The 12,436-nt window shown below is 42.0% G+C and overlaps 1 protein-coding gene across 1 annotated transcript in view; it reads right to left on the bottom strand.

The window, feature by feature from the left end:
- The window catches only part of peds1a (plasmanylethanolamine desaturase 1a), a 34,676-nt gene that overhangs the window by 20,818 nt on the left and 1,422 nt on the right, over window positions 1–12,436 (bottom strand). The window lies entirely within an intron of this gene.

Genomic DNA, 12,436 nt, shown 5'->3' with positions numbered 1-12,436 from the left:
CCCTCAGGCCATGGCATTGCTGGATATCACACACAGAGGCGGTGACAGACAAAAAAAAAGCATCTCTATGCGTAAAGGCGCACGGACAGAAAAACAAGCCGTTCGTTCTTTCTTTTGGCACGCCAACACCCAAACACTTAAACATGCTGGCACGAACAACCGGCACCGGAGCAACCCGCTCATTAATATCCCTCTGACAACAACCGGTTCCCTGGCAACCTGTCCGCCATCGCTCACCCAGCAGCAACCCCCGCCTGCGAGCATGCACATGGGTGTGCGCGGGGACTTAACCTGGGCGGAGCCGGGGGAGGCGGACGAGGGGTGCTAATAGGCTGAAATTAATCAACGCCGGCTGATTCTCCGTCAGGGGAACGAGCGGCGGACAGCAGGAAGGAAGGCAACACGTCCTGAATACTAATGACCGAATGAGGAGGGAGAGGATCCCGTCACCTCTCCCTGTGTATTCTGAGTGAAACATGATAGCATACACAAATATGATGCGGTAAGGTGAGACCATGCGGAATATGACGCGAGTAAAACCAGATCCGAGATGAACAGATTCCCCGGCTGCCTTTCCGTGAACTTTGTAAGTAGCAGCCATCTTGGGAGGAAGTTGCTATGACAACAATAAACACGCTACAAGTTTAGAACTAGCTCCTGCCTCGTTCTTAACTTATAAACAATATTATAACTTATAAACAATACAACTATTACTCTATTACAGTTTTTGAATACTTAACCACCAAGATACATGTGAGTGATATTTACTGCAGTACTTATTGTCGAGCTAGCAAAATTAGCTTAGCTAAAATAGCTTTCATCTGCGAGCTACAACGGACATGTGCGTGTCTTTTACCACATGTACTTACACTGTCACCAGAACCTTGTTATTCACACGTATAGTTCCTACGTCCTCTACAAAGCCGTTTAAACATTCCAGTCCATGGACTTTAGACGGAGCTCCTCCGTGGTGTAAGCGCTCTTCTCACCAAGTAGTTAATTATCGTAGTAGGAGATGGGGCAGCTTGTCTACATCCTGACACATTTTCCTTCTCCGTCTCATCCCGATAGTAGCGATTTTGTTCACGTATCTTTCTCATTGGTCAAGAGTGTCCACTTTTTCTTGGTATTGAAACCATGGACATGGATCTTCTATGCATTGCGCATGCGCTTACCTAGCAATATGGTGCGTATCATGTTTTCTAACAAACTTATTCATGTGCGATTTTAATTGTGCCTTTTATTTAACGGAAACACCGCAATTGCAAAATTGTGTTTTTCCAACATCAGTGGAACATTAACATGGATTTGCATACTTTTAAGACCCCTCTAAAAAAACATTGGAGATGTCTATGGCAACATGTGAAGCACCAATAATTCTGGAGCGAGGCAAATTTTTAACCTGGCGTTGTGACGTAGATGCTAAAAAAGCTCTACGTTAGGAGAGGAAAATTCAGGTGAATTAGCCAACATTCTACCTACAGAGGGCAGCACTGAGATGGTTTCAGGTAAAATACTGCAAAATTAAAAAAAATTTACAGTAAAATATCAAAATCTGCACATGAACATGAAGCTAGAACCATAAATAACCAATTTAGATAATTTATCTGCAATGAAAAAAAATGCTCTGAAGGTTAGTTGCACAAAAAACACTAAAAACTTTTGGTATGTTTTGTGCTCAGCAGTGTGGTAAACATTTCAAACAGGGATTGATTTGCTTTCATTTGTTTGGTTGTGCAGCAGTTAGAAGGTCAAACACCGCGACCCGAACACTGGGCCCTGAAACAAAAACTAATTAACACCTTTTCAACTTATTGGCTCGGTAATCGGGCCACAACCTATCGAGTATTTTGCTGTTTTGACTGAATCGATCAAATTATTTCCATTGTCAGTAAACCACAGAGACCCAACGACCAGAATGAGCTCAGCCCGGGAAATCAGACATGAAAAGGCGTCAATAACTCCAGGATCGATTAGCTCTGTGGAAACTTTACTAATATTTCATTAGAGAACAAACATGACGATATGGAACAATGTTTAAGGCCGGGCTAGAATCTACAATCTGCAACGTTTCCAACGTCTCACAGACTCGCTCCCAGACAATTTCCCTCATTTCACCAGCTTGCATCACTCCTCAGACACGTTCTCTCGCTCCTCAGACACGTTCTCTCGCTCCTCAGACACGTTCTCTCGCTCCTCAGACACGATCTCTCGCTCCTCAGACACGTTCTCTCGCTCCTCAGACACGTTCTCTCGCTCCTCAGACACGTTCTCTCGCTCCTCAGACACGTTCTCTCGCTCCTCAGACACGATCTCTCGCTCCTCAGACACGTTCTCTCGCTCCTCAGACACGTTCTCTCGCTCCTCAGACACGTTCTCTCGCTCCTCAGACACGTTCTCTCGCTCCTCAGACACGATCTCTCGCTCCTCAGACACGTTCTCTCGCTCCTCAGACACGTTCTCTCGCTCCTCAGACACGTTCTCTCGCTCCTCAGACACGTTCTCTCGCTCCTCAGACACGTTCTCTCGCTCCTCAGACACGTTCTCTCGCTCCTCAGACACGTTCTCTCGCTCCTCAGACACGTTCTCTCGCTCCTCAGACACGTTCTCTCGCTCCTCAGACACGTTCTCTCGCTCCTCAGACACGTTCTCTCGCTCCTCAGACACGTTCTCTCGCTCCTCAGACACGTTCTCTCGCTCCTCAGACACATTCTCACTCCTCAGACACGATCTCTCACTCCTCAGACACGATCTCTCACTCCTCAGACACGATCTCACTCCTCAGACACGTTCTCTCACTCCTCAGACACGTTCTCTCACTCCTCAGACACGTTCTCTCACTCCTCAGACACGTTCTCTCACTCCTCAGACACGTTCTCTCACTCCTCAGACACGATCTCTCACTCCTCAGACACGATCTCTCACTCCTCAGACACGATCTCTCACTCCTCAGACACGATCTCTCACTCCTCAGACACGATCTCTCACTCCTCAGACACGATCTCTCACTCCTCAGACACGATCTCTCACTCCTCAGACACGATCTCTCACTCCTCAGACACGATCTCTCACTCCTCAGACACGTTCTCACTTCTCAGACACGTTCTCACTCCTCAGACACGATCTCACTCCTCAGACACGATCTCACTCCTCAGACACGATCTCACTTCTCAGACACAATCTCTCACTCCTCAGACACGATCTCACTCCTCAGACACGATCTCACTTCTCAGACACGATCTCTCACTCCTCAGACACGTTCTCACTCCTCAGACACGTTCTCACTCCTCAGACACGTTCTCACTCCTCAGACACGTTCTCACTCCTCAGACACGTTCTCACTCCTCAGACACGTTCTCACTCCTCAGACACGTTCTCACTCCTCAGACACGTTCTCACTCCTCAGACACGTTCTCACTCCTCAGACACGTTCTCACTCCTCAGACACGATCTCACTTCTCAGACACGATCTCTCACTCCTCAGACACGATCTCACTCCTCAGACACGATCTCACTTCTCAGACACGATCTCTCACTCCTCGGACACGATCTCACTCCTCAGACACGATCTCACTTCTCAGACACGATCTCACTCCTCAGACACGATCTCACTTCTCAGACACGATCTCTCACTCCTCAGACACGTTCTCACTCCTCAGACACGTTCTCACTCCTCAGACACGTTCTCACTCCTCAGACACGATCTCACTCCTCAGACACGATCTCACTTCTCAGACACGATCTCTCACTCCTCAGACACGATCTCACTCCTCAGACACGATCTCACTTCTCAGACATGATCTCTCACTCCTCAGACACGTTCTCTCACTCCTCAGACACGATCTCTCACTCCTCAGACACGATCTCTCACTCCTCAGACATGATCTCTCACTCCTCAGACACGATCTCTCACTCCTACACATTGTTCTCTTACTACTCTGCTATCATCTTTCAGTCCATCATGTTCTCTCATTCTTCGCCTGTTCTCTCACTCCAATGCCACTCTTACTCCTCTGTCATCTTTTTTATTCCACTACGTTCCCTCACTCCTCCATTTTACTCCTCGTCCTTGTTCTCTCGTTCTGCTCGTTCTGAAGGCTAACCCATCAGAACCACGGCGGGCCGTAGTTCTACCACGTTCAGCTCTGCTGCTCTTTGTCATCCATCACTCAGTCTGTCCCCCTCCATCCTCCATGCTGGTGTTCTCTCAGTGGGCCGTCCTCAGATGGGACTTTGGGGGTAGACAGAGGAATGTGGGTGGTGAAAGTGGGTCACATGCTCAGAGAGAGGGAGAATAAAAGAGGAGAGACACTGAGGGAGGCCGCCATGGAAACACAGGGGTAAGGATCGGGAAGTGGGGGATGAATTCCCTCGTTCAGGAGGAGTGGATCAGTCGGAGGGCTCTTCGCTTTCATCTGATCTCTGTGGACGGCAGAACATGGGACACACACACACACACACACACGGAAAACCAACAACACACAGCGGAGAAGACAAACGACTCACACTGCAGCACAAACACGCCACGTCTGTCTCCGCCTGGACAACGTCCTGAAAGACGAACGCAATGCATTTCCCTGCAGATCTAACATGGAGGATTCAGTAATAACATGGCAACACACTCACACAAAGACAAACAGATGCATGAAACACACACACACAAACACACATGCACACACGTTTAACCCACAGGAGCTTCACAACCAAAAACACACGATGGACATTTCCCATCATGCACGCTGTCCTCTTATCTCCTGCAGCCGTCACAGAGATAATCACACACAGAAGTGGTTTAGGTCGCATTTATGAATGCATCCGACTCATCTCATCATGAAAACCAGAATCTATGACAGTGTATCAGAGAGAACATAGTTAAACAAATAATAGAGTCAATTTCCAATAAAGAAAATTCAAATTTTGAGATTGATCACAGAGGTTGTTTTTTTTTGTTTGAAAAGTCAAACATGATATAGAAAAAACTCAAACTATGAAATAATCTCAGAAATTTTAGAAATTTTTTTAAATGTATGAGTTTGAAAAGTAGAAAATTTGATAGTAAAAATATAAAGAAATTTGAGATTAATCTCATGATTTTTATAATTTTTTTAATGCAGTTTCAAAAATGGAAAAGTTTTGACTTTTGAAATGCAGGTATTTCAAAGTGTTTTTCTTAAAGATTTTTCAGAGTAATTTCCTAAATTAATCTTAAAATGTCAATTTTTTTCGAGAAAATGTTTGACTTTTCAAACACAGAATTTCCACGTCTTTTTTTTTCTCAAATTCTTTAGATCAATCTAAAAATTTCCAAGTATTTTCTGGCAAATGTTTTGACTTTTAAAACTAATAAATTTACAAGTTTTTTTCCTCAAATTTTTGAGATTAATCTAAAAATTTCAAAATTTACTCCTCCCACCAGCAGGTGGCAGCACTTCTGCTGCCTCGACCTAACTTGAGTTATCCTCTGATCAATGAGGTAACAAAAAGTCACATTTAACATCACACATAAGCACAAATATTGCAATATTTCTAAATTAGCACTACAAAATCAGTAATTTTGATAGCAAAAAATATGGAGGGACTGATCGATGTGAAAAGATGTTCAATATTTTATTTTACCAAAAGCAGACACAGCTACTTAGTTTGTTGAGTTTTATCAATATATCCTGACACAACCGGCCCTTTAAGAAGAGTCTAAATGAAAATGAGTTCCACATCCATGATGTTTATAGCTTTTTCACAGTATTGTATTTGTTTAGATGTAAAGAAAAGGAAAAAGTCAGAACTTCTCCATCAGAAAGCAGTGACTCCAGCCACCATGACGCCTCAGTGCCAATTAAACTCCAGCATAAAACCTTTCAAAGGAAGGCAGTCCTCCAGAGACACCCAGGCGCCCGGTACCCTCAGGGAGCCCCCAGAACAGTTTGGTCCAAAAGCGCCAATTGGTGTCAAAGTGCATCCATGGCTCCGGGCCAAACAGAACTGTAAATTTAATGTCCCAGTGGACAGAAATCCTCTGAAAACAGAACCTCATTGAAAAGCAAAATGTGGATTTCCATAAAAACATGAAGGAAGGACAGGTGATTGGATGGAAAGATGGACAGATTCAACTTTTACAAAATGTACAATGAAAAAAATCTGGTAAATATTTTTTACTGAATGTCTTCAAAACACCACGTGTAAGTAGAAACTAGTCACATACAATTCAGAGCTTTACACGATAAATAAAGAGACCTAAATATTATTTTTGTCACTGTCTGGAAACAGCAGAAAAACTGTTGAACAACTCAAAACCACTCACTCTTATTTTTTTCCCTTGCTCTCTGTCAGCTATGCTACACATAAGCCCGTTGCCATAGCAACCGACTGACAACAGCTACACTGTTTATCAGTATTCAACACAAAAGATGTGCAAACATTTCCCACTCAAAAGAGCAGAACATTCAGTCTTTCAGTTTTATGCTTTCAGGCTTGATGTTTATTTTGCGATTATTAATAAATGATCGCTACTGTTGCTATTAGCTAAGCTAACACTGCGGTGATAGATTGGCTAATTAACACATCTGCTCTGATTCTGCAGCACATCTACATGTTAAGGTTATCAAAGTCAAGCTAGCATAACTGACCTACTTCTGTCTCCCTGACTATCTTCTTTTTAATTCAAACTTTTTCCTGACCTGGTTATCTAGTTGTCTTAGTGTTAACAATTAGCAAAGCGCTGCGTCCCTTTTTCTTTTATACATCAGGCATACATTTAAGATCTAGTGCGTTATATTGATAACTTTGCAGCTAAAACCAATGCTTGCCTCATCAGGTGGTCGTTTTTGAATCAGAATCTTGCGCGTCTGATTCTGTAGCACCAACTGACAACAAATGTTGCCTTGAGGCACTTTACAAAAAAATTATTTTAACTTTTTGCATCCCAATCCAGCGCTGTAAAATGCCGACATTCCACAGTTTTCCAGAGTTCTGATTCTTTTTAATTTGCAGATCTCACACCTCGAGGTCACATGAACACACACCAACACACACTCAGGTCAAAGACCCCTGCAGACCCACATGGCGCTGAAAGGCCCGAAACATTAACCCACTCTGACCTCTGACCCTTCTGTGTTCAGGGAGTAAGAGAGGGAGCCTTTCAGGAGGATAACTGAGGAATATCCGGGTGTTGAGGAAACACACGGGTCGGTTTCTAAGGGTTCTGATGTTTAAGCTCGGCGCCGCTGTAATGTAAATAAAGTGGATGAAACTGAGCGGGTTTTTATTGGCACGGTTTAAAGTTTAATGAGAGCAGGAGAACAAGTGAGCGCTGAGGTCACTTACATGCAGTTATGCTTCTCCTCCTCTGAAGGGACTTTCTATTGACTTCCATTCATTTCTGTCAAAATTAAATTGGGACTCGAGGTTTTTAATCTTTCAGATATGATCTGAGCTGAAGTTAGCGCTTTAGCATTATCGTGAAAGGCCAAGTGTTAAGTGTTGTGTGTAAAATGATGGTTCATTAGTGTTTGAGAGGGCAAAACTACATCAATATGCCATTATCAATACTTAAAAAGGTCTCCAAACAACATTATCGTTTGCCGCAATAATTTATCATCCAGCAAAGTTTGTGGTTTATAAGATCCAACAGTTTGTAATCACATTCATCACAAACCACAAGAACTGCTTTCAGAAAAGTGACCGACACACTTATGATCATAAATACAAACATACAAGCTGCTCATAAAACCAAGAACCAAGATGCCTTGTAAATACGGAGGAGGAGGAGGAGGAGGAGGAGGAAGGCACTGGACCGTGACACTTTAGCACATATGGGAGGACAGAGGAGACGAGGGAATGAAGGCAGACTTGGTGGGAGAAATGGAAAAGCAGAGAAACGGCGGCAGAGGGGGAAGCGTCCAGCTGTTTGTCCATCCTTGCCTTGCCGTAATGAGGCCGTGTTTGGCTCTACGGCGCGTCGCCGATGCCTCATCTAACTTCTCCAAACTCTAACAAGCCAAACTGCTATTTAGATTTACCTCCCGCCGGCGCTGAGCCGAGCCCCAAACAAGCGAGCGCGGAACAGCATGGCGCTCCCTTAAATGGACACTTTGACATTTTGGATTTCGGCTGTTTATTTTGCTTTAAACAGACACTTGTCAGCATGTGGGGGGAACATTTCTGCTTTTAAGTTTCCATAAAATGGCTCCGCTTGCATTGTTAGCGTCGCTGAGCATATCTTCGGCTCGCGGCCCGCTGAGCCCTTCGGCTGAAATGAGGGAGGGGGAGAGAGACTCACCTGATGAAAACAGAGCAGGCGGGAAACTGCAGGGCCATTATTTTAATCACAGGACCAAGACCTGCCCCTCCAGGATGCTCACGGTTACATTTCACTCTGTGACAGTGAGAATAATGACTACGAATCGCCACCAAACCAACAAACCTGGAATTTTTTCTCAGAAGAAATTAAAAAAAAAAAAAGAGAAAGAGGCGACTGTTTTCTTTTCTCACACTGTGTGACATCACCTCCACTAATGGCAGGAAGATAAAACATTTTGAATGCTCTTCTTATGTTCATCTGTCATCTACACCTGATTATCCTTGACACACTCACACCTTACACTGCAAAAACACAAAATATCACCAAGCATTTTTAGACTAGTTTCTATGGGCAAATACCTCATTACAAAAGTAACTTGCTAGTAACTTTTCATCAAGACATAGGCGCTTGTTTTAAGTCAATAATTCCTTACTGAATGGATTATTTTCTTAAAACAAGCTCCTACATCTCGCTTAAATGTTGCTTGAGTTAGTTTTTTCTTATTTGAAGTGTACCATAGAAACTAGACCCAAAATACTTTGTGATATTTTGAGTTTTTTCAGTGTTTTGGTAGAATCAGACATTTCATTTTCATAAAATACAAAGAACAGCAGCACAACTGAAAGATCAGAAAAATAATCAAAACACTGCAAAAACACAAAAGGTCACCCAGTATGTCTGGTCTAGATTCTGGTGCAAATATCTTAGTACACTTGAAATGAGACAAAACTAACACAAAACTAACTTTTCAGAAACATTAAGAAAATAGTTCCTTAATATAGATGAAAAAAATACTGGTTCCACTGGCAGATTATTTCAGTTATTTTCATGGAAAAATGTCTTCTTAAAAGTGAATTTATCTGCCAAGGGAACCAGTATTTTTTTCATCAAATTAAGGAATTATTGGATTAAAACAAGCTCAGATTTCTTGCTGTGATGTTACTTGTAAGTTGGCTTCGTCTTTTTTCAAGTGTACTAAGATATTTACACCAGAAACTAGAGTAAAAATACTTGGTAAGGTTTTGTGTTTTTACAGTGCGTATAGCATCGAAGCAGCTCGTTGTTGTTACACATCCTGATTTTAGTGATTACTGTAACTCCATAAATCTAACTCAAACCATTTCTCTGATTTCCCGGCCCTCACCCCGACGGTTTAATGTTTCTCCAGATGTGACAAATTAACTTTTTATGATTTACACGGCGCACTCAGGCAAACAGGAACTCCTTAAAGCTGCAGGATCTGTGACCTCTCGTAAACTTTACTGCCAGGTGCAATAACTTTGACGTTTTAACGGTGCTGCTGTTCCAAAGCCAACACCGGGGGCCGTTTCGGACTAGAACCGCAGCTGATAGAGAGGGGGAAAAAAAAAATCATGTTTGATCCTCTTACGTGTCAATCCGTCGGATGAAACGAACACGACCGGGTGTGTTTACTACCGATTTAATCTGCTTATCCTGACGTGATGCTGCACGTTTCTGTGCCAAACGCCTCAGTTTAGCACAAACAGAAACATTCTGGGGTTTTTACTGAAAATGAGACAAAGCATTACACACAACCAGATGGATGATTTTAACTCTTAGTTGGCCTGTCAGAATAACTAGTATAAACAGTCACAGATGTTATTGCGATAAACGATAATATTATTTACAGACTATTTTTGAAGTAATATAATGCTAGTGGCATAATAATAATGCAAGAACACATTCTGAAAGACCAATAAATGTTCATCAAAACTTAAAAATTGAGCTTGTTTTAATTTAGAATGTGAATAATTGATTTATTGATTTATTGTCAACCTTTTAGAAGATTTTTTTTTATTTTTAGAAGAGATTGTACCCATCAGGCTTCTTTGGTTTGAACTGCTGATTTCAGTTTTGACCAGTTCTGACCGAAACCTTCACCGTCCATTTTTAAAACCAGTCTCAAAACTTTTTACCCAACTGAGAGTTGATATTACTTAATCTTTATTGGTATTGATTTTATCTGTTTAATTGTGTCGTTGTGGTTTGATCCGAGTTCCTGAACATGCAGCTGTTACCAGTTCCTCTTTATTATAACCAGTCTTCCTCGTTATCTGCCGTCTAAATGAGTGTCGGTGTGTAACCTGAGCTCCGCCGGCAGCAGAACAGGCCGACACTTATCCCTCTAATGTAATTGCACTGAGTAATGGTGCCGATCCAATAACATTAATGGAGAAGGTGACTCGGTTCCTCACAGCAGCTAAAAATAGGACAGCAGAGAAGAAGCCGATGGAGGTTAAACAACGAGTCAGAAGTTTAGTCCTACCATTGGTCTGATCCGGGTTTTTTAGAGAAAGTGTCAACAGGTTGCCAGCAGGACTCGACTGGAGGCAATTAAAATGCTCAGTGAAGTGAGACACGGGGCAGATGGTCAGGCACAAACCAGCTTGATGCACAACTGGTAACACAGGTTTCCTCTGATAAAATCTGCGCCGTCCAGAAGTCACAAAACGACTCAATCTGCAGAACATTCTGGGTTTGGCCTCAGAGACGGAGCAGAGGAGTCAGAAATGTAAGTATAATACTCGGCGGATTCATAACCCAAAGAGTGTTTTCTCACCTGGGAGTCCGGCAGATTTGGTTCGATTGAGGACCAAAACATTTGTTACATTTTCAGCTGCGGCGGTTCGCTTTCACACTGCAGTCCAAAACAATCCAAACGCAAAATGTGGAATGATGAACAATTATTTCTGATTCATCATCCTGAAGCTGTTCTTCACCCAACGCCACGCAGAGAGATCCAGAGTTTCAGATACTCGACCGGCAACATGATCAACGACTCCACAACAAAGCAAAAGGAAGAGTTTTTAGAACACCGTTTGTCTCATCTGGGCACCTGTAGCGACACGGTAAAGCAAGAAACTCTGCAGCTTTTCCTCAAAGGGCAACATTACACTGCAAAAACACAAAATCTTACCAAGTATTTTCGGTTTAATTTCTAGTGCAAATATCTTATTGCACTTAGAATAAGACAAAACTAACTTACAAGTAACTTTTCAGCAAGATATGAGAGCTTGTTTTAAGTCAATTATTCCTTAATTTTGTTGAGAAAGTACTAGTTCCTCTAGCAGATTATTTCTCTCTTAGCAATACATATTGTCTGTGTTATTAATGAAATAATTCAACATTTGTTACATTTTCAGCTGCTGTGGTTTTCTTTCACGCTACACTGAACCAAACAAACCAAACTAATTAAAAACCTGTTCCCCTCCTGGCCTGTGGGGGCGCTGCACCAAGAACCACTGAAGAAAACGGCAAAAAAAAAAAAAAAGAAACTTCTAAAGACACTGAGCGAAAATTCCTTCTTCACCAAATGTAAGCAAAAAGAAACCGGAGTGGCATCAGATTTTAGCAGTTGCAGTATTTCTCTTTTATCTTTGGTAAATCCATTTCTCCCGCTAGCGCTAAGCTAACGTGTTTGTTTTGGTTGAATTTACCCAGAATGCCCTGAATTTTAGTTCACTTCCTGCTTTTGGAGAGGTCTGACTTAAAGACTGAAGTATTGGCTGAAGATGAACTAGAATCATTCTAATTTTTAAATATTGTAATTGTTTTAACTCTGTAATTTTAAGTACTTTGATTTACTGTTGATCATAATTTTAATTTAATATAATGTTAAAGGTCTTTTTAGGAGCAAGTGTTGCTAATTAGCTATGGCTGTATACATTGTGATGCAGACACTACTGTTTTGCTCTATGTTTTTGTATCTGTCCCTATCAAATAAACAAGGATTACTATTACCATCGCTCTGGTCCGCTTTGCATTCACATATGCATTCAAACTGCACCAGAGTTCACTTCAACTGAACCGAGACTGAGGTTAGCAGATGGACCAGCGTTTGCTTTTTTCATCCACACCAGAGTTTACACAGCAAAAACTAAATCTTACCAAGTATTTTTGGTTTACTTTCTAGGATAAATATTTTATTACGCTTGAAATAAAATAAAACAAACTAAAAAGTAACTTTCCAACATCATATGTGAGCTTGTTTTAAGTCAATAATTCCTTACTATTGATGAAAAAGTTGTAGTTCCATTATTTTACATATAGCATGATATCTTTCCCATGTTATAACGTGGCATAATCTGCCAATGGGATTAGTACTTTTTCATCAATATT

This window comes from Poecilia mexicana, unplaced genomic scaffold (assembly GCF_051168715.1).
Source record: "Poecilia mexicana isolate PSO_F unplaced genomic scaffold, ASM5116871v1 scaffold_6, whole genome shotgun sequence".
NCBI lineage: Eukaryota > Metazoa > Chordata > Actinopteri > Cyprinodontiformes > Poeciliidae > Poecilia > Poecilia mexicana.
The sequence above is the reverse complement of the archived record's forward strand: the minus strand, read 5'-3'. Positions and strand labels throughout refer to the sequence as shown.